A 20,688-nucleotide genomic window follows, 5' to 3' on the forward strand; every position below is an offset into this window, starting at 1 on the left:
TTTATGAATTCTGGTTTTTGTGAGACCAGGGTTTGTTGAGATATTTGCAATCACACCTACTTTAGTCCCTTTGTGAGAAGCAGTGAGGGCTGAGGACCAGAATCCCATATGCACAGTAAGAGAAAGTACCACCACTCAATTCCTATAAAGCATTGTACTTGGATTTATGAAAGAAAAACTAATGTGAAAGAATTTGCCAAGGATGTTTTCATTAATCAAGAATGAAAGTTGGGGGCTCGATGATTAGATACCATCCTAGTCTCAACCATAAACAATGCCGACTAGGGATTGATGAATGTTATTTTGATGACTTTGCCATATCAAAGTTTTTGGGTTCTGAGGGGAGTATGATTTCAAGGCTGAAACTTAAAGGAATAGAAGGGCACTACCAAGAGTGAAGTTTACGGCTTAATTTGACTCAACACGAGGAAACTTTCAAGGTCCAAACATAGTAAGGATTGACAAATTGAGGGCTCTTTCTTGATTCTATGGGTGATGGTGCATGGTCGTTCTTAGTTGATGGAGTGATTTGTCTCATTAATTCCATTAACAAATAAGACCTCAACTTGCTAACTAGTTACACAAAGGATCCTCTTTGTGGCCAACTTCTTAAAGGGACTATGGCCATCTAGGCCATGGAAGTTTGAGGCAATAATAGGCTTGTGATGCCCTTAGATATTTTGGGTTGTATGTGCACTACACTGACAAATTCAACGAGTTTACCACCTAGGCTGAGAGGTCTAGGTAATCTTTTCAAATTTCATTGTAATGGGGATATATCATTGCAATTATCGATCTTCAACAAGGAATTCCTAGTAAGCATGAATCATTAGCTTATGTTGACTATGTCTCCTTGCCCTTCGTACACACCGCCCGTTGCTCCTACCGATTGAATGGTCCGCTAAAGTTTTTGAATTGTAGTGATGTTGGTGGTTTGCCACCAATGGCATTGTGAGAAGTTCATTAATCCATATCATTTAGAGGAAGGAGAAGTTGTAACAAAGTTTCCATAGGTGAACCTGTGGAAGGATCATTGACAGACATCTCTGAGAACAATGTGAACCACGGAATGTTTGTTGAGGGATCGCACTTGGAAACACAGTTTGCATTGTCTCTCCCCTCGTCGGAGTCATGAAATAGTGGGGGAGGCCATGCTTTGAGGTCATCCTAGAGACCATGCGGGTGGGGGAGGAAGGAGGGACACCTTTGACCTCTCTCCCTTGCTTACAGTGACCCCCCTCCGTCGTGCCAGTTGTTCGAGCATGTTTCCACCTTGAAAAACCTTTTTCCCATCCCCACACATGGGGGTGGAAACTAGGAACTTAAGATACCTTATCTTGTTTGAGATTCCTCCCCTCGGGAGAATTGAATAATAAAATGCAACAACTCTCAGCAATGGATATCTTGACTCTTGCAATGATGAAGAATATAGTGAAATGTGATACATAGTGTGAATTGCAAAATTCCGTGAATCATCGAGTCTTTGAATGCAACTTGCACTTGTGGCTCATCCAAGGGTATGCCTACTTTAGCATCCCTAGCATCCCCACACCCTACTTTAGCATATCACTAAGTGGAGGAAAAGAAACTAACTAGGATTTCCCTAGTAGTAGCAAGTGAATTAGAAAGAGCCTAGCTTGGAAATCGTGCATCTTTTTTGTGTGAATTGTAGTATGGAGAGGCGTCCTTTGTGATGGACCAAGCCCAAGTCCCCCTAGAAAGGGGTTCCAAAGAGGGTGAGAGCCTTGTCGAGCTCAGACCCTATCACTCCACGATGTGACATTGATGAGTCCGCCGACTATTTGGGAATGCAGCCCTAAGTGGGTGGTAAAATCTGTTCAAGGCTAAAATATGGGCAAGAGACATATAGTAAATGAGTATCGTGAGAGAAAAATGAAAAGAACTATGAAAAGAGAGTTAAAAAGTGCTTGAAATTGCTAGGAGGGAAGCAAATGGAGGGTGTAGGTGCACCCCGGTTGGATGTGGAATGCTATGATTTTGGTCCACTACTCAACACAAGGCGCTGGTCAGGGTGGACCAGCATAGCAAGACAAGAGCGGGCTTTAGATGACCTAATGGTGACATCGTATCAATCAAGGAACGAAGTGTGTTCCACTTGTGGTAGGCTCTGCACCTGCACGCTTGGCATGGTGTCGCTTTGGGCTTTCCATCTAACCTGTCTTGAAACATGGACCAAGTCTAACATGTATGTAAGTCAGTGGTGGTGGATGACAAACCCATGAAGGCGCAAGGAATATGACAAGTGGGATCCCCTTTATGGGATGCATCATTGACCAACCATGATCTTCTGTGACAGGTTTGAGTGGGAGCATACTTGCTGGGATCCATAAGATGGTGAACTATGCTTGAGCAAGGCAAGGCAAGAGAAAACTCTAATGGAGGCTCATAGCGATACTAATGTACAAATCATTCGTCAAACTTGGGTATAGGTGCGAAAGACTAATCGAACCGTCTAGTAGTTAGTTCCCTTCGAAGTTTCCCTTAGGATAGTTGGAGCTCCTAGTAGTTTTATTAGGTAAAGTGAATGATTAGAGGCATCGAGGGTGAAACACCCTTGACCTATTCTCAAAATTTAAATAGGTAAGTGAGAGCGGATTTTAAAGACCGTTAAAGTGCAGGAAAGACGCGGAGAAGAGCAAATTTAAGGCGGGAATTGGACCTCATTGTTGGAAGCAATAAAGACAGATCTTGCAATTTTTATGAGCCACGAAAGATAGGATTTCAAAGCAGTTTCAAAGAGCACTTGCAGATTTTTCATAATTTTTCAAGACACTAGATTGAGCCAAAGAAAGTGGCTAGCAGTGCAGGACCCCAAGTCAGACATGCAAAAATTTTCAGAGGTCAAACCACCGGACGGGCATTAGGAAGGCCAAAAAAAGGACCAAAGTTAAAAAACTTTGGGGCATGGGCATTGTTTGGGGGGCCTTGGGCCCCCAATTTTAAAATTAATCGTGATTATGGGGGAGGGCATTGTTTCAAATCGGTGCCAGCTAGAACATGCCACGCCCCCTCCACAAGGCGATAATTTGTGTGAGAGGCATTGGGGAGGCTACAAACAACTAATGCAATAGATCCCAGCCATGATCTTCCTAATTTTTTCGCTCCCAATTGCTGCCTTTGCCTCGCGAAATGGCTGTCTGATCAGAGAGAACAAAACTTAGTATTTCTCTCTCCTCCATCTCTCTCCTCCAAGAGGCACTTCACACATAGAAAATAAAGAAGAGAATGTGATGAAGGATGCTTGTCCTGGTGTGGACCGGATTGCTCCAAGATCAAAAGGAGGATGAGAGGCAATGTCTAGCAATGTCTAGGAAACTGATGAGGGGTCCATTGGCTTCCGAAAACCATTTCATAAAAACACGCAACACGCAAATAGGCGGTATGCTTAATTTTTACGAAGAAAATTGCATTGTTTTGATCTTTGTTGGCTTTAATGATGTGCTCATGGAAAGAAAATTTGTATAAATTATATTTGAAGTATGTTTGAGGACTGTGTGTCAACTTGTGGCAAGCTTCATGCTTAGTTTTATTCATTTGTATCTTACTAAAGATTTCTACTTTTTAGCCAACAAATCTTAAGACAATCATTAAAAAATCATAGCTTCATGCCTAGTTTTGAAAGTTATCTTGCAAAAGTGTAGTTTTTCTCTAGTAAGCCTTAAGAGAATCACTGAGGAGAATTGAAGCAATAGCCAAATGGGGGAGAAAAAGAGCAAAGAATATATTGTGAACAAATGTTATGTTCCTTTCAAAATGTGAAAGTAATAAGTATAAAAAGGAGCAAAGAATATATTGTGAACAAATGTTATGTTCCTTTCAAAATGTGAAAGCAATAAGTATAAAAAGGAGCAAAATTTAGTAACAAGCACTAAATGAAAATCAAGTTGCACAAGACAAAGTAAGATCTCTACATGCACTGCAAATCTTATATAAAAAAGATAATTTTTGTAACCATTCTATTCCATATTTAGGCAAAAAGACCCATCAATCTTTTAAAATTCAAGTAAAGACCACCAAAAAAGGACCCGTCAATCTTAAAAACATGTCAATATTTTCCTTAGAACCAACAAAATCTTCCTATATAAATATTTAAATGTTAATTTTCATAAAACTTCACTAGGCACTCAGCACCTCTAGCTTTAGGCCAATGCTTCACACTAGTGTTACTAACAATTAAAGCATTTCACATCCTAAGACATGCTTCATGGGTAGTAGGGTTTACACATAGGGATCATATTTTGGTACTATGGTTTGTACACAACACCAAATTATTTAAAAACAAAGAGAGAGAGAGAGAGAGAGAGAGAGAGAGAGAGAGCTATATAACTAAATTTTATAAGAAAAATGAATAAGAAGATTGAGATATTCGATATCATAAAAATTAAAAACAAAACTTGATGAGAGTATCAAAGATACATATCAAACAAGGGAAAATGATAATCATAGTACTTATTTAAAAGTAAATTATTACTATACATGTCTATAAAAATAAAAAACTATTAAGAATCACTATCCAATAGAATTGACAAAACTAAACTATTAATTTTTTTAAAATTATGTTAAAGAGAGAGAAAAATGCAAAAAATAGTTAGCCCAATTTGCAACATATGCCATTTCATAAAAACACGCAACACGCAAATAAGTGGTATGCTCAAGTTTTATAAAGAAAATTGCATTGTTTTGATGTTTGTTGGCTTTAATGACATATGCATGGAAAGAAAATTTGTATGAATCATGTTTGAAATATGTTTGAGGGTTGTATATGATAAAATATAGAACTCGTAGCTATACATATTTGTATTTAATAATTTAAACTCGAAATGCATCAGTAATGAAGAAAAATGAGGATTTCTTCCATTTCGTGTTGGAAAATGGAATTCATATGGGATAAAAAACTGATAAAATCAGTGTTCAGTCAACATGATCAGTCAAGACACATAAATTTCAAAAAAGTACACTTTTATGAATAAATAAATGAAAAAATAGGGAAATTTTAGTTTTTGTGCCTAAAAATTTAGGAAAAAATACATTTTTATGTTTGTGAATGTGTAACAAGACTAAAGTATGAGGATCAAGCCTTGTCTCTATGTTAGAATATGTTTTTATCGATTTTTGTATGAGAATTTACATGAAAATGAACGTTACACCCACCCAACAAATGCAAAACCTAAACGGTAGGAGGGAAGAGGGTTTGTGAAAGTGGTTAGTTGTTGAAAATGATTTAAATTCTGATCTATTTCTCTATGCATAACGTATAGGATGCAATATCATTTGAGTTAAGGAGACTAGTATCAGAAGGAAACTCGGTGCTAGTCTCTAGCAACCTTGCACGTATGATCAGTTGGAAAATCATTGAAGGTTTGTTTTAGCACTTCACCTAGCTAGTTAAAATGCTTAAGAACAATGGTCATCCACACTATCAAACCTGGATACATTGCAATTGTTTTTTAAACATTGACCTACCTGGAGTGTGTAAGAAAACCCAAGTTGTAGGGTAGATGAACGGTTTCTTAGCCTGGAAAGCTTGGTAAGGAAATATCAAAGCTCCTGGATCATTTAAAATATATAAGAGTGGAGATTGTTCGTATGTTCTTTATGTTAGAGCAATGCATCGAGGGGCCAATCCCCCAGGTGTAGGAGAGCTGCAGTGGGGCCACGACATTTAGCCGGAGGGGTGCCTCCTTTATGTTTGTATTATGTTGGTGTACCACACCAAGATGTGTGGAATCTTCCTCTAAGGAGTAAGGAAGGGTAATCGTTGGAATACGTTCCACTACAAATCATTGGAATGTGCTGGCTAGTGCCTATAGCCAGTGTCGGCGGGCCCATTTTCGGTCTTGACAATAAGTGACTGAGGTTGCTTTGTTGAACCTTGGAATGAAATGTGAGCTCCAAGTGGGCCATGTTTGGTAAGTAGAACTGGCAATGTGGAATGAATCAAAAGTTGACTTATGGTGTCGTGATGCACACTAATCTAGATCTCACAAAGGGTGTTGATTGATTGCAGGATGATGGTCATGGAAGTCAAAATCCGCTAAGGAGTGTGTAACAACTCACTTCTCGAATCAACTAGGCTGGAAAATGGATGGCGCTAAAGCATGCGACCTGTACCTAGTCATTGGGGTGAGTACAAGGCCTCGATGAGTTGGAGGGCGTGGGGGTTGTGGTGTAGCTCTAAGCATGAACGTGAGTCAAATTTCCCCTATGGAACTGGTACAGAAAAGGGGAATCCAACTATTTTATTAGAACAAAGAACTGCGATGGTCCTTGCAGATGTTGATGTAATGTAATTTCTGCCTAGTGCTCTAAACTTTAAAGTGAAGAAATTCAAATAAGTGCAGGTAAATGGCGAGAGTAACTATGAATCTCTTAAGGTAGCCAAATGCCTCATCATTCAATTAGTGACATGCATGAATGGGTTAATGAGATTCCCAATGTCCCTATCTACTATCTAGAGAAACCATAGGCAAGGGAATAGACTTACAAGAATCAGTGCGAGGAAAGAAGACCTTGTGGAGCTGACTTTGTGAAATGACTTGAGAGGTCTAGAGAATAAGTGGGAGCCTTTGGTGCAAGTGAAATACCACTACCTTTAACTTTGTTTTACTTACTTCGTGAGGTGGAGGCGGGGCTCCGCCCTTGCTTCTGGTTTTAAGGTGTGCTCGCATGCCAATCTAGGTAGAAGACATTGTCAAGTGGAGAGCTTGGCTAGGGTGGCACATCTATTAAAAGATAATGTAGGTGTCCTAAGATCATCTCAACAAGAAAAAAAATATCATGTGGAACAAAAGGATAAAACCTCATTTGATTTTGATTTTCAGGCCAAATAAAAACTATGAAAGCATGGCCTATCAATCCTTTAGTATTTTGGAATTTGAAGTTGGGAGGTGTCAAAAAAGTTACCACAGAGATAACTAGCTTGTAAGTAGTAACTAATAATTAGAAACTAATTCACCATTAATTTTAAATAGTTATAAATTAGAATTTAGTTTTTAAAATTAATTTATGATTCATTAATTATTAATTACTTCAAAAAAGTGTGTGTGTGTGTGTGTGTGTGTGTGTGTATATAGAGAGAGAGAGTAGAGTAGTTTATTATCATCCATGGAAGGCCAAATTATGATCCATGGGACCTTTCCACATATACAATGATTCTCCTCCCCCTGTTAGGAAAGGGTAGCTACACTGAAAGAACGATCTATGCAGCGTGGTTCTCCCGATAGCGTAACATGCGGGTGATGAGAACCCCTAACTTCGATGTAGGAGCAGTGGTCACAAACTGGTGAAGTGGCCCTCGTAAAGGGATATCAAAGTCAACCCGTATGTGTGCATATGCTTGGCATGTCATAATCATGTGCTCCTCTGATACTACACTCTATAATCCACACATATTGGATAACCTCATCTCTCTTGCTTGTCCACTCCATGCATCTGTCTCGATCAATAAAGTGTGTGATTGAGTTCAAAGTCATGCAATACTCTGTCTAAATACCATTGAGAGTGGGTTCGCTATGTATGGTTGCACGTGTGCCTTTGCTTGCATGTCTGATTCCCAACATGAAGGATAGATATGCATAGTGTAATAAGCAAGTTTGCCATTTGCTCCCTTGCTTTGATGTTTTGCTTCATACACTCGTAAGAGGTCTGATTGAAATGTTTCCATGCATATATCTTCAGATGCCATATCTAGATCTCTATCCACTCCCCACCCTTTAAACCATTTTCACATATCCAGCACCTATCTTATTGAAAGCACTTTACTTTTCCATGTTTTCTATAGGCGTGTGCTAGCATCCCATGCCTGTTTGGGGAGCCTATTACCATCCATTTGACGTACTTGGGTGTCATATCTCAGTACTCGGATCATAGCATGTACCTCAATCGGCCGATGGCCAATTTCCAAAAGCATGAGTACATATGGTGTGGTGCTTTTGATACCCAAATGTCTACAAATAAGAGCTTTCTGCAGCTTCTCAATGCCATTCCATGTAGATGAGGAGATGCTCCCTCCCCACACTTCCACTCCATATAATACCGTCTGTAGAGCATATGCATCAAAAATCATACAATGTATTTTTCAACATTTAGTATTTGTATGGATACAGTCATTTTCAAAGTGATAATACTTACTTTTCCCTGCCGCTAATCGTCGCTTCACACATGTATGCCATCTCTGGTCTGCAGGTATCTCAATCTCCAAGTATTTGAAAGTAGATACTACCTCTATAGACTATCCCACATAATGTCCTTTTGGTGGGGTCCCATGGGGAAAACCATATGCAAAAGCATGATGTATCACATGCAAGATGCCTCCTCATTGGGGGGAAATTTTTTTACCTCCCCTCCAATTAACTGAATGGTTAATTAAATTAATTAGTTAGAAATTTTGTTAATAATTAATAATTAGTTAATTTTTAATAATTAGTTTAAAGATAAATAAATAAAATAAGTAATAATTATTAAATATTGATTACTTTATTAAGTAATAATTATTTTAAAATAATGATTAATTAATAAAAATATTATTGATGATTAATAATTAGTTAATAATTGATACTTAGTTAATTATTAGTTAATAATTAATAATTAGTTTAAAAATAGTTAACTAGTTAGTTTAGTAATTATTGTCAAGATTGTGGGAGAGAAGGAAGGAGTCTCACTTGTAGCTTTCTTGCTTGCACAATGGGGGAATACACACACGGGTGGAGGCTGAAAAACAGTTTTCCTCTTCTTAGTTGTGTAAGCCAAAAAGAACTCAAGTACAAGGAAATAGAAGAACCCTATATATATGGGTCTCAAACCAAACTCAACTAACTAAGGTGGCATACTAACTGAGCCACGAACTAGAGTAGATAAGGATAGCTATCATGTAGCTATTATTCATGGACGGTATACCAACCGCATCTGCAACTGACAAGTCGGTGACATAAATACACAACGGTCACCCTGGCGTATCATGAGTGGAGCTCGATATCTCAACACTCCCCCTCGAGCTCAATCCCAATTCCTACACACCAAGCAGGTCTCTGAACTTGCGCAGCTTCTCTGCGCACAATGCCTTCGTGAATATGTCAGCTACCTGATCCTCTGTGCTGACATAAACTAGATCAATAAGACCTAGTAAAACCCTCTCCCGCACATAGTGATAATGCACCTCAATGTGCTTTGTTCTAGCATGATAGACTGGGTTATTTGCCAAGTGTATACTACTCATATTGTCACAATAAATGACAACTGGCCCATCTGTAGACTGATGCATATCATAAAGTAGCTTATGCAACCAAGCTACCTCACATGCAGCCATTGCTGCACCCCTGTATTCAGCCTCTATGCTCGACAAGGCAATTGTAGGCTGTTTCTTGCTGCTCCAAGTGACTGCAGCACTCCTGAAAGAGAACACATATCCACTGGTAGATCGTCTATTAGAAATGCTACCAGCCCAATCAGCATCAGTGTATCCATGCAATTGTATCTTAACCCTAGTCTCATAAAATAGTCCATACTGCAATGTGGACTTCACATACCTGAGTATGCATCTAGCCGCATCCAAATGCGGTTTCCTTGGAGCCTGCATAAACTGACTTACCAATCCAACATCATAGCTCAAATCTGGCTTGGTAATAGTCATATAAATCAAACTTCCTACCATGCGCCTATACATAGTAGGGTCTTCCAGAAGCTCACCTGCATCTGTGCTCAGCTTCACATTTTGCTCCAAAGGAACTGAAATAGGCTTACAGCCTGTCATCCCATATTTGGACAGCATGTCCAATCCATATTGCCTCTGCAAGAGCTGTATCCCACTTGGTGATCTAATCACCTCAATGCCCAAGAAATAACGCAGCTCCCCCAAATCCTTCATCTCAAACTTCTGCTTCAATAGCATTTTCACATGAAGGATATCTTCATCATTGTCACCTGTCATAATCAAATCATCAACATAAATGACAAGTAGCATGATACCTTTCTCTGTTTTTCTCACATAAAGTGAGAAATCTGCCTTGGAAATCTGAAAGCCAATAGTGACAAGATATTGTCCTATCTTGTCAGACCATGCTCTAGGTGCTTGCTTCAAGCCAGACAATGCTTTCTTCAACCTACAAACAAACTCAGGATGAACAGCATGCACATAACTTGGTGGCTGCTCCATATATACCTCTTCTTGCAAATCACCATGCAAGAAGGCATTCTTTACATCCATCTGATGTAAAGACCATCCCTTTGATGCAGCCATAGCAATGACTGCTCTTATGGTTGCCATCCTTGCAACCGGACTGAATGTTTCTTCATAGTCAATGCCATATGTTTGTGCATACCCCTTGACTACTAATCTTGCCTTGTATCTATTCACAGAACCATCTGCATTGTGCTTCACCTTATAAACCCACTTACAGCCAATTGCATTCTTACCTTTAGGCAAAGGTACCAATTTCCATGTAGCATTTGCTTCCAAGGCATCCATTTCTTCATCCATGGCTTTCTCCTATTTTTCTTTTCCCATGGCTTGCTCAAAAGAAGTGGGTTCTGGTTCCTGTATCACTTTGACCATATATACATAGTGAATGGCTGTAAATCCATCATATTTCAGCCTATCCACAGGATACCTAGCTCTGGTAGACCTGCGCAAAGTAGGTTCACTCCCAGGTGCTCTCAAAACATCCCTGGTCTTCCTTACTCCAGGTGTAACAATAGAAGGAATACCCAACTCATCATCAATGCTCTGTTCTGAGCCACTGGATTCACCATCCACATAAGAGTGACATGCATTCACATCAAACATGGGCTGATCAACCTTCTCTTTTCCTTTTCGTGATACTTGCATACCACTATCTTCATTGCCTTGAGAAGACTCTCCTGATCTCAATCTGCCTGTCCATGGTGAAGAATGTGAACCACTGCTAGAGGACGCTCCAGGTCCACTAATATTTTGTGACTGCTGCTGTGAATTCTGCGCAGCATTACCATTTTGTGCATCTACATCATCAATCACATTTACTGGTTTATACCAGCTACTCATCTTATCAAAAACAACATCTTTTCTCACTATAAACTTACGAGTAGAAGGGTTATAGCATCTATACCCTTTTTGCTGCAGAGAGTAACCAATAAAGATGCACTTCTCAACTTTTGGATCCAACTTGGATCTCAACTCATCTGGCACATGTACATAGGCAATGCAACAAAAAATTTTCAAATGAGAAATATCTGATTTCCTACCAGTATACCTCTCCTCTGGAGTCATCCCATGTATTGCTGCAGTGGGAGTCCTGTTCATTATATAGACTGCTGTAGCAACTGCTTCAGCCCAGTAAAAATCTGGCAAGTCTTTTTCGTTGAGCATGGCACGAGATACCTCTCCAATATGCCTGTTTTTCCTTTCTGCAACTCCATTTTGTTGTGGGGTATGACTGCATGAATATTGCTGCTTTATGCCATGCTCCTACAGGAACCTTGCAAACTCATTTGAGAGGTACTCTCCCCCTCCATCTGACCTTAGGCATTTTATTTGCAGGCATGTTTCTTTTTCAACCATAGCTTTAAGAGTTTTGAAATACCCAAAAACTTCACTTTTCTTTTTCATAAAATACACCCAAACTTTTCTGCTATAGTCATCAATAAAACTGACAAAATAATGACAGCTTCCAAGAGATGCAGCTTTAGTAGTCCACACATCAGAGTGGATTAGTTCCAATGGCTTATTACTCTCTTGAACATGTCTAGGAAATGGTTTCCTTGCCTGTTTTCCAAACTGACAGGCTTCACATACTTTATGCATTTCTACAACCTTGAATTTTGGCAATCCTGCAACAATATTTTGGGCCTGCATTGATTTAAGTCGCTGTACATTAACATAACCAATGCGTTTATGCCAGATATCAATATATGCAACTACACCGGTCCCATGTGCAAACATTGCTGCACTCAATTCAGACATGTCTGCATCCAATGTAAACATTCTGCCCTTCTTCTTTCCTTTTGCTATCAAGAGAACTTTATTTTTCATATCCTCAACAAAGCATCCATGAGGATTAAATCTGACCTGCAAGCCCTGCTCAACCATTTGACCAACAGAAACCAGATTCTTGGTGATATTTGGGACATGAAATACATCAGACAGATATTTCTTTTTCCCATCCTGCATAGACAAATGAATTTTTCCAATCTGCACAATAGGATGTGCACTATCATCACTAGTCTCCACAAATCCTAGTTTTTCCATTTTCCTTGCATCCTCCATCCATTCTGCATGACCTGTCATGTGGTTTGATGCACCTGAGTCAACATACCATACATCGTTGCTTTCTTCTGCACTTGTCACAGAATTGTTCATGTGCTGCACCATAAACAAATGCTCATTTCTGTCATCACCCTGTCTACTAGAAGATGCATAATTCCCTTGTTGCAGTTTTCCATTCATGATGTCATTCTGCTTTTTATAGCAGTCTTTAGCCATATGACCCATTTTACCATAGTAGTAGCATTCAACATTGCTATTTGCATTTTGGCCTCTTTGCCATCCACCACGACCTCTTTGGCTCCCCCTGCCTCTTGAGTTACCATGTCCTCCTCCATAGGACTGGTTTTCTTGAGTTTGCTGCATATTCTGATTTCTACCACGGCCTCCAAATCGGCCTCCTCTACCTCTGCCTCTACCTCTTCCAGCATTTGAGTAGAAGACATCTTCTTTTGAAGTTCCTCCTGAAGAGGATGCACCACCATTTCTCTGCTCCTCAGAAATTAGAAGAGCAATCAACTCCTCAAAATTAGGAAATCTTTCACGGACGGAAATGGATGTTCGGAACTGTGCATAATCCTTTCCTAGACCATTCAAGGTCACGGAAACTAAATCATCATCTTCCACTGGCGACCCAATGGAAGCAAGTGCATCTGCAATCTTCTTCACCTTCATGTGGTAGTCATTAATGTTCATGTTTTCTCTTTGCACATTGTGCAACTCTTGCTTGAGCTACATTTTCCTAGCTTGCGTATTTGTGCTATACATTTTTGACAAAGTATCCCATGCCTCCTTTGGCGTACTTGCATCTTGAATATGCACAATCATAGAGTTTGAAATGCTGATAGACAGCTAGTACATAACTTTCCTGGCTCTCTCATGCCATGCTTTAAATGCCTGCATAGATAAGGATAGCTATCATGTAGCTATTATTCATGGACGGTGTACCAATCGCATCTGCAAAACTGACAAGTCGGTGACATAAATACACAACGGTCACCCTGGCGTATCACGAGTGGAGCTCGATATCTCAACAATTATAAGTTGAATATTTCTCCACTTGAGAAAGGACTAATCTGGTGTGGCCATTAGTCGAGCCAAAATTCACTCTTGCTAGGAAGAATGGGTCACCACGAGCCTCTTATTGGGGGCCTAGGACTTGTGACATTAATTTTCATTTGATAAGGAGCTATTGGACCCATTCTTGGTGAGAAAAATTTTACACATATTGCATGCTCTCTCTCTTTTTCCCCTCTCTCTCATCACTGTTTCTCTCTCTCCCCCCATTTTCTCTCTCTTTCACCTATAAAAGGATCCATCCCCCTTTTTCACATTGCGAATTGTTCCCACGAATCTCAATATGTGGCTTTATCTCTCTTTATCACTCCCTCACTCTCTCCCCTTTTCTCTCTCCTTTGTCTATAAAAGGACCCCCTCCCCTTGCAATTCATGTTCGTTTTTTCTATCCCTTACCCTTAGTATGGTTCTTTCTCTCTCCCTCCTCTCTCTCTCTCTCCACATCTCTCTCTCTCTCTCTCTCTCTCTCTCTCTCTCTCTCTCTCTCTCTCTCAGTCACACATACTCTCACCTTTCTATCCCATGCTTTCCCCCTCTCTCTCCATCTCTCTCTCTCTCTCTCTCTCCCTCCCTCTCTCTCTCTTTCTCTCTCTTCCAATCTATCCCCACCTTTCTCTCTCTCTCTCTCTCTCTCTCTCTCTCTCTCTCTCTCTCTCTCTCTCTCCTCCTTCCTCCCTTTCACACACACACACACACACACACATCCCAATATGTCATCTCTCTCTCTCTCTCTCTCTCTCTCTCTCTCATCCCAATATGTCATGTCTCCCTCCCCCCAATCTATTCCTACCTCCTCCCTCACACACACACACACTCTCTCTCTCTCTCTCTCTCTCTCTCATGTCTTTATAGGAGAGTATGTACTTGGATTTTTTCCTACCTAACTCCCATGTTTACATATATCCAAATTAATGTTTGATGGGGAGAAATCAAGGAAACAATATATATGCAAGAAGCACCACAAGGATATGAACCTATAGCGACGGGCGTTAGTGACGATAAATAGCGGCGTCACTATTTGTGTCACTATTAGCATTGCATTTGCGATGCTAATAATGAGGCAAATAGTGACGATACACAGAGCAAAAAAACGCGGGCCGAAACCTGAGCGCATCATTTTTCGCACATTCACGAAACAAATAGCGAGAGGGAGAGAAAGAGAGAAAGAAAGCTTCTCACCGCCGCCGCCGCCGCCGCCATTCGCGAAGAAGAGGAGTAGGTGTATGGAGGGCGAAGAGGAGCCGCCGTCGTGAAGAGGAGCCACCAAACCCTTCTTCGAGTCTTTACTGTGAGTGCATTGTCCATTCCTGCTTTGCTTTTGTGTTTTCTCTCTCTCTCTTACTTGTTTTTTGTATAATTTGTATATATTGAGAGAGAGAGAGAGGAAATGAGAGAGAAAGAGAGGGAGAGGGAGAGGGAGGGAGAAGACATGAGAGAGGGAGAGGGAGAGGGAGGAAATGGGAGAGGGAGGGAGAGAGAAAGAGAGGGGGAGGGGGAGGGGGAGGGGGAGGGAGAGAAAATGAGAGAGGGAGAGGGAGTTTTCTCTCTCTCTTTTACTTGTTTTTTGTTAAAATATGTGTATTGAGAGAGGGAGAGGAAATGTGAGAAAGAGAGGGGGAGGGAGAGGGAGGGAGAGGAAATGAGAGAGGGAGGGAGAGAGAGAGAGAGAAAGAGAGGGGGAGGGAGAGGGGGAGGGGGAGGGAGAGAAAATGAGAGAGGGAGAGGGAGTTTTCTCTCTCTCTTTTACTTGTTTTTGGTATATAAATTTGTGTGTATTGAGAGAGGGAAAGGAAATGAGAGAGAAAGAGAGGGAGAGGGAGAGGGAGGGAGAGGAAACGAGAGAGGGAGAGGGAGAGGGATGGAGAGAGAAAGAGAGGGCAAGGGAGAGGGAGAGGGAGAGGGAGAGGGAGAGGGAGAGAAAATGAGAGAGGAAGAGGGACTTTTCTCTCTCTCTTTTACTTGTTTTTGGTATATAAATTCGTGTATATTGAGAGAGGGAGAGGAAATGAGAGAGAAAGAGAGGGAGAGGGAGGGAGAGGAAATGAGAGAGAGAGAGAGAGGGAGAGAGAGAGAAAAAGAAAATGAGAGAGAGGGGGAGAGAAAAGGAAATGAGAGAGGGAGAGGAGAGAGAAAAAGAGAGAAAAAACATTAAACATAATAGGGGAAGAGAGAAGGAGAGAGAGCGGGTGAGGAAGGGAGAAGAAATGAGAGAGGGAGAGAAAGAGAGCAAAACGAAATGAGAGAGGGAGAGGAAAGAGAAAAAAAAAGAGAGAAGGAGAGGAGAGAAAAAGAGAGAAATTTTATTAAACCTAATAGGGAAAGAGAGAAAGAGAGGGTGAGGTGAGGTGAGAGAGGGAGAGGAAGAGAGAAAAGGAAATGAGAGAGGGAGAGGAGAGAGAAAAATAATTAAACCTAATAGGAAAAGAGAGAAAGAGAGGGTGGGGGTGAGGAAGGGAGAGGAAATGAGAGAGGGAGAGAAAGAGAGAAAATGAAATGAGAGAGGGAGAGGAGAGAGAAAAAATGAGAGAAAAGGAAATGAGAGAGGGAGAGGAGAGAAAAAAAAGAGAGAGGGAGAGGAGAGAAAAATCATTAAACCTAATAGGGAAAGAGAGAAAGAGAGGTTGAGGTTGAGGGAGGGAGAGGAAATGAGAGAGGGAGAGAAAGAGAGAAAATGAAATGAGAGAGGGAGAGGAGAGAGAAAAAATGAGAGGGAGAGGAGAGAGAAAAAGAGAGAAAAATCATTGAACCTAATAGGGAAAGAGAGAAAGAGGAGGTGAGGGTGAGGGAGGGAGAGGAAATGAGAGAGGGAGAGAAAGAGAGAAAAGGAAATAAAACCTTACAATAAGCTCATCCTAGGCTCATAGGGGTTAGGCCGATCCTCAACAAACCTAAGGGATATATGGCTAGATAACCCTAGCACACTTGCGCCTCCTTGCATAATGTTCTTCCTACAAAGAGACCTCTCATAAATGGGGCTTTTCCTAGTCTCCACCACGCTCAAACTATCCCCTTCGTGAAGGGACCTAGACACTAACCTTGGGGAAGGTTTAGTGTGTAACCAAATATCCACCTATGAGGGCACATGAATTTTGGATATTCCATAAACCCAATGTGGCATGCACAGAATAAGTCCACAGATGGAGTTCAGCAGATTCACGCGCATGGAGCCACATTGACTCTACCCAAGCTTTGCTCAAGAGCCAAGGAATCTTCAGCTTGGTCCTGCAATGGATGGTGTGAACCCATTCGGTATGTGCTCAACTTCTTACAGTGTGTGGCCTATAGTCCTTGTCAACTACAATATCCCTCCATGGCTCTCTATGAAGAAAGGACATCTCATCCTTAGCTTACTCGTCCCCCGCCGCTACAAAGTAAAAAAATATGGACATTGTCAAAGGGTTTTCGAAAGCAAAGTCGCGACCAGAGAGGACCTTGACTAATTTCAAGATAGAAGATCAATCAAGCATATTCAAACTTCATTCAATGTACCCTTAAGTCATGAGTGAACTATTCTTATCTACTGCTGTCTATTGTTGTTAAAATAGAGTAGCCAAAAATAGTATCTCTGTGTGATTTTCTTTTAATAAAGAATTACAGTCATGTCTGTGTTATGAAAAAGTCATTTTGAACACTCCTTCAGCAGGCCACCTTCTTTTCTCTGTTGTATTATGCTCCAGAAAAGTTATGATGTTGATGAAAAAGATAATGCTAGTAGCCAATAACTGAAGACGATTAGAGAACCAAAGGCTTGCTGCAATCTCTGAATATGAAGTTCATTGAGTTATTGTAATGAGATCCTTATTTTCATTAGGAAATACGCATCACTTTGAAATTACATTACTTTCCCCCCCTCATGTGACAACACTCTTCAAGGGATAACTATTACTCTTTAGATTCCTGGAAAACCTCTTCAGATGATGCTAGTCTCTACAAGTTCTCTCTGCTATGTCTGAGAAAATGAATCTCTGAAAGCTTGTTCCAGACAATACAGACAAGAAAGCAGATGGCATAATAAAAGTAAGCCTGGCATCTAATCCGCAACCCCTGATAAGCTTCTGACAGTCATCATAAATAGGACTTTACAATCGCTGCCATCAAGAAGCCCTAAATCAGCCAACGTGACCTTGTCAAGGCTTGACTCCAGATCACAAAGCAGATCACAGAAATCTTCCTCATCAGAGTCCCTTCCTATCACAAATTCCTCACCAACATCCATCTCTTTTGTTCGTTGCAGTAAGGCATATCATTCTGAACAGCAATCAAAGTACATCACTGTCTTTTAATTAGACTATTCGATAGTTTACAGAAACGATGTCATGATGCTTAGGAAGACATGCCAATCCCATATCTTCATCCTTTTAGTTCGTCTCTTGACTAACGTCAATTCAGCTTCAGGTCGACCAGGCAACACTCCTCCTTCATCTTTTCTAAGCTCGCCAAAGTCCTTCCGTTCTCCTCTGTCACAGCAATCATCGATGCCTTTTCTCGATTGTACTTCTTCTTCGTGCAATGTGACTTGTACTCACATTGCGCCATTCCTGTGAAATTGATTGTCATCAAAACCTGTGACAGGCAGATGAGTCGAGTACTTGACGCTCCCTTTTTAGGCCTCTTGGGAGGCAGCCAATCAGAGTGAAATGCATTTAGTATCCTCTTCATTGAAGGTATCCTTAATTGATTTCCCTTAGGAAGATTCAACTTTTATACTGGAAGTGTATAGACTTGTCCGTTGCTGGGGCTGCTTTCTGCCTTAGGCTGACAGAAAACTTTGATAGCGGGCTCGAGCCAGCCTGCTTCTCTTCCAATTGCTTTATTTGCCGACGGAAACGCACCCTTGTTTGCTTCAAAAAACCAACATAATCTCATGAGAGGAACTAATGCCAACTCAGGGAATGCAACTGCATAGCTCCACTGAGTCAAATGCTCCGAAAATTGATCCTCTGCCTCAGAATCTGTGTTCTCTTCTGTATGGACTTCATTAACACCTAGCCAAGATTTTCTTTCTGAAGCTCCTTTTACTTCTGCTGCCCCCTTCGATCCCTCTTCTTCGCCGCCTTTTGCCTCTTCCCCAAATTTGAAAAATATCCCTTAGATCTTTGAAAGTTGAAAGCATTAGAAAGCCTCTGTATTCTGAAAATTCAAGCAGTTGGCTTCGACGGTTCAGACCTAAAGAACCTACAGCCCCTCCCTTCCTGTGCAATTTATCTACCAGCTTTTCAATATCCTTGTCCGCAATCCTTAGTTGGAGCAATCTGAAGCACATTCAAGAAATTTCCTCTATACAGAGCCCTGAAGCCATCCTTGCTCCATAGGTCTGAGATGGCCAAAGTGAAACCCTTTCTTGTATTGTTTGAGTTCACCATTGATAAAATCTTACAGCATTCAAATGGAGCTACCACTATCCGTGAAACAGCAGCTGAGATGCATCCTGAAAGAAGGTGTTGAAGAATTCTTTGTTTTGATCTGTGATAACCAACTCATCCCTTCTTACTGTGCCTTCCAGATGACAATGGAAAGGACATATCAACATCTCCAAGGTCAACCATAGCTGAAAGAAAAGATAGTAAAAGACCCCTCTTTACTATATTACCACGCAGAATAAAGATGCAAACATAACAACTAAGTATGTACAAAATATCAACTCCCACACACACAACTTTTGGGTGGATTCCACACCTCGGATGCGTAGCAATACGACAACGTGTACCTTCATCCATTAGTCGATGAGCTTAAGATTTTGTGGGAGAAGGGGTCACCGTACAAGATATGCGCAAGTGCGATGGTCGACAGTCCGCCAATATTCGAGCCATTCTCATGTGGATGATGCATGACTTTCCGAGATTCGGAGAGTGCTCAGGTAAATAGGCTTCTGTTCTCATTGGTAATATCTATATTTTATCTCATTCAAGTTTATATTCACTAGATAGAGATGTTGGAACAGGTTTGGTTACCTCAAGTTACCATGCATGTCCATTGTGTGGGCCACAGTTAGACTCTCGAAGGTCACGAACCATGAAGAAGATAGTATATCAAGGACATGTCGCTTTCTTGCCAAAGGATCATAAACTTAGGGAAGGTTTTCTTGGACGACCTCCAACACATATGAATGCCGCAAGCTGGTACGAGCTGAAAATGGTCCACGCGGAGTCACATCCAAACAGAATGTGGCGGTTCTTTATTTTCTATGAGTTGCCATATTGGACCCACTTACAGATCAACCACTTGTTGGATCCCATGCATATTTTCAAGAACGTGGGCAGCTTGCTATGGGACCACATCACAGGAAAGAGAGACACTATAGGGGTACGAATGGATTTGAAGGAGGTAGGCAAGATGGAGGCACTTTGTCGGGTGTTGATGGTTGTGTGCAGCTACCTTGTACTCCTTGGGTTTTGTCCACTAAAGAAGAGCGCATTGTGAAGCAAGTAGTCAAGTCTATCCTGCACACTCCGACGAGTATGATGCGTTTTCTTAGGTCTGCATTTTCTAAAGACGACCAATTATTAGGGCTAAAATCTGATGACTGGCATAAGATATGTCAGGTTTGTACTACTTATGGATTGTAATTGGCGTGCGCATTTTTCTATTTGGAGTATAGTCATTGTTCATAATGCTTTCTCATTTGTGGCAATTTGTACTACCGATCACGATTGCAGGACGCCTTACTCCAGAAATACGCGGGACCATTTACAGGTTGTCGACTTTGGTGCAATAGATCTCACAGAAGGAGATTAAGACGTCCTCTATTGAATCCACGAGGCAGGGAGCAGAGCAGTGGAGATGGTCTGTCTCTTTGAGAAATACCTACCTACCAGCATGCTCACGATACAAATCCATCTTCTTGTGCATCTTGTAGATGAAGTGGAGATTGCTGGACCTGTCCATACGTGATGGATGTTCTTCTTGGAGCACTTCATGAAAACCCTGAAAGGCTTTGTGCGACAACAAGCTCACCAGAAGGTAGCATGGTTGAAGGTTGGTTGGTGTCTGAGGCGCTAGTGCATATTTCACAATGGCTACCAACAGTGGATCCATACAACAATATGCTATGCCACTGAAGGACGATGATAGAATGACCGGAGATGTGGTGGTTGGAAATGGGGTAGAAAAAAGAATGGATGGTGCAATGGAGGAGAAGGTGAATCGCTTTTGTATGTTGCACCATGCCTCTATGGAGACGTAGCTCGCCTGGTACCAGCAAGCTAGGCAAGATTAAGAGGAAGAGCGATCTGAATTTTGACATAATATGCACTATCGAACAATTCGATATCCCGAGGGCATGGAGGAGATGCCGCGGTTCATGTCAACACGATGGTTGCATGGAGCTTTGACCGCAGCGTCTCGTGAAGGGATGG

General features: G+C 41.1%; 2 pseudogenes; both read left to right on the top strand.

The window, feature by feature from the left end:
• Positions 1 to 340: 340 nt before the first annotated feature.
• LOC148039318 (18S ribosomal RNA) lies at positions 341 to 1,028 on the top strand (annotated as a pseudogene; the record flags this gene model as incomplete).
• Positions 1,029 to 1,523: 495 nt separating this feature from the next.
• Positions 1,524 to 6,993, top strand: LOC148039319 (25S ribosomal RNA; annotated as a pseudogene).
• The last annotated feature ends 13,695 nt before the right edge of the window (positions 6,994 to 20,688 follow it).

The sequence above is a fragment of the Lygodium microphyllum genome, chromosome 3 (genome assembly GCF_053477565.2).
Source record: "Lygodium microphyllum isolate KBCC chromosome 3, Lygodium_microphyllum_v1.1.10, whole genome shotgun sequence".
Lineage (NCBI taxonomy): Eukaryota > Viridiplantae > Streptophyta > Polypodiopsida > Schizaeales > Lygodiaceae > Lygodium > Lygodium microphyllum.